General features: G+C 38.2%; 1 pseudogene; it reads left to right on the top strand.

Annotated features, from left to right (window-relative positions):
- The window catches only part of LOC102761655, a 5,383-nt pseudogene extending 2,928 nt beyond the window's left edge, over window positions 1-2,455 (top strand).
- The last annotated feature ends 322 nt before the right edge of the window (window positions 2,456-2,777 follow it).

Below are 2,777 nucleotides of genomic sequence, written 5' to 3'. Positions count from 1 at the left end.
AGCAGAATTCTGATGGCTGCCAAAAAGGAGTCAAAGGGAAGCATCATGAAGATCTCAGATGTGAAATTGCGAGTTCAAGATTTGTGGAGAGCCCTAGTGAATGAGAACTTTATTTTCAGTTTCAGGAACACCAGAGAGGTCATGGCCATGAGCAAATTGGAAACCATGTATAATTCCTGGACCTGGGAGCTGAGGACTTATGTGCTAGAATTGCAGAGGCAGCTGATCAACCAGATTAAGAATGGGAAAATCCAGAAAGTCACAGCACGTGAACTTGAGGCTCCAGATATAGAAAAATATGAAACCATCCAGCAAGAACTGGAAAAATATTTTAAAGAAGATTCAGATAGTGAGATAATTATTCAGTGGAAAGCAAGTTTTGAAACTAAACTAATAAAACTTAAAGAGACACTTATTTGAGAGCGAAAAAAAAGGTCTCATCAACCAGATAATGAATGGCAAAATCCAGAGACTCACAACAAGCATACTTGAGGTTCCAGTTATAGAAAAATATGAAACCATCCAGCAAGAACTGGAAAAATATTTTAAAGAAGATTCAGATAGTGAGATAATTATTCAGTGGAAAGCAAGTTTTGAAACTAAACTAATAAAACTTAAAGAGACACTTATTTCAGAGAGCAAAAAAAAAGGTGAAGAACATATCAGTTACAAAAAGAATCAAGAAATACTGGATAACAAAAAGTCAAGTTATGAAAAGGAATTATTGGAACGAAGCCAAGAATTGGCTTTAACTGTAAAGGATAAAGAACTGAGTGAGGAAGAGCTGCATAACAAATTCAATCAACTTTGGGAAAAATGGGTCTGTGATGTGTCCTCAACTGCCCCTCCAGGCACAGAGCCTGGCATTGATGTGGATTCTGAAAACATCCTTTTGGAACATTTTAAAAAGGAGACAGACATCGTGAATAGAGTGAAGGGTAAGTCTCAAATGGAGTTTGAAGTCAATTATGAAGAACATGTCAAAATGAGCAGAAGCTTGTTTCTATTTACAAGGAACGCAGAAGAACAAGATAAAGAGTCCATAAATAGGACTACTAACCACATTATTTCAAAATACACTGAAAATATTAAAAACCTTCAGAGGGACCAACGTGATTACGACCCAAGTTATTTCCACCAAATCCTGAGACTAATAGAAGATGAGGTGAAATCTGCACCCACTAAAGACAGATACACATTTACAAAGAAGTACAAAATTGACTTATCTTTGTATTTATTCCAAAGAGCATTTGAGAGTTTTAAGGAGATGCATAGGACATTCAAAAAAGCAAATGATCCTATAAGTTATTTGGAAAGCAAGAAAGATGATTTCTTCATGGGTTTTAAGATCTCTTGTCAAGGAGCAATCTCAGTCAAAACATTTGTTGAATTTCTGTTGGAAAAACTCACTCCTGCTGTCCATGACACGATTTCCCGAAAAATGGCCCCTAAAATTGCTGGGGACATGCGAGCTACCTGCCCCGCATTCAATGGAAACAGGGCTAACCTGGAGAAACACGTTCTTATCTCCCTGGCAGAAAAAGAAAATTTTGATGATTACTGGGAGTACATTCATAATCCCGAATCATTTTTTAGGAAATACATTCAAAACCATATTTATATATATTGTTTAAAACAAAATAACAAAATAAAGAATTTTTTAGAAACCATTATAGGTGACATCAAGAATGCCATCCTCTCAGCTATTCATGAATCCACAGCAATAGCCAAAGATAAAAGCAGCACTGTGTCTGGGTGGTTGGATTTGTTCTGTGATCACCTGGGGAGTAACTTGAATTTTCCAAGAAAAGACTTGGGAAGTGTTGAACACCAGGAGATAAATAATATTGAGTGTCTCAAAAATACCATGAGTGAAGCTTTGGATGAATTAATGATTTTAGTAGAAAAGACATGTTTCAGTGCGCCTGAAGAAGACATGGTTCTTGAAATCCAGAAAATGCTCTCTGAACATCTCTGTGGCTGCTGGAAACAGTGTCCCTTCTGTGGAGCAATCTGTACAAACACAATCCCTAACCATGACGGAGACCACAGTGTTCCTTTCCACCGTCCTAAAGCTGTCTGTGGAGGCGAATGGTTTAACACAGACCACTTTAGCATTGACTGCTGTACTAGTTTGGTAGCAAGTAATAATTCTTTTGTTTTAAATGGTCGTGATATCTCATTTAAGACCTATCGACAGGCAGGAGGGGAATATGCCACATGGAGCATCACCCCAGACACATCCATCCAGCCATACTGGAAATGGTTTATCTGTCACTTCAGATCAAACCTAGAAGGAATATATGAGAAAAAATTTACAAATAAAGGTAAAATCCCGAATGCATGGACCAAGATCACAAAGCAAAAAGTGCTTGATGACTTGGAAAAGCAATAATACTCAATGCCCACAAAAGAGTACCAGAATCTGAACAACAGTCACAGTACCTGAACAATCTGAAAATACCTGCTCCTCACAATGGGAAACTTTTTATTTCCATTTTTCAATTGAGATGGCTACATATAAATCAATTAACATTTCAAGAATTTAAGACAGAGAAGCACCTAACAGACTGTCAAACTTCAGAGGGAAGGCTGGGGAGGGCCGGTTAGCAGAGGGGCTGAACAACAGTCACAGTACCACCAAAGGACTTGTATGCATGCATATAAGCATAACCAATGGACACAGATACTGGGGGTGGGTGGGGGTGAGGATATGTGCTTGGGAGCGAGGGAGGCTGGGGACAGGTCAATGAGGGAAAAAGAAGACATATGTAATA

The sequence above is a fragment of the Myotis davidii genome, unplaced genomic scaffold (assembly GCF_000327345.1).
Source record: "Myotis davidii unplaced genomic scaffold, ASM32734v1 scaffold1575, whole genome shotgun sequence".
Classification (NCBI taxonomy): Eukaryota; Metazoa; Chordata; class Mammalia; order Chiroptera; family Vespertilionidae; genus Myotis; species Myotis davidii.
Note: the sequence above shows the minus strand (reverse complement) of the source record. Positions and strands in the feature narration are given on the sequence as shown.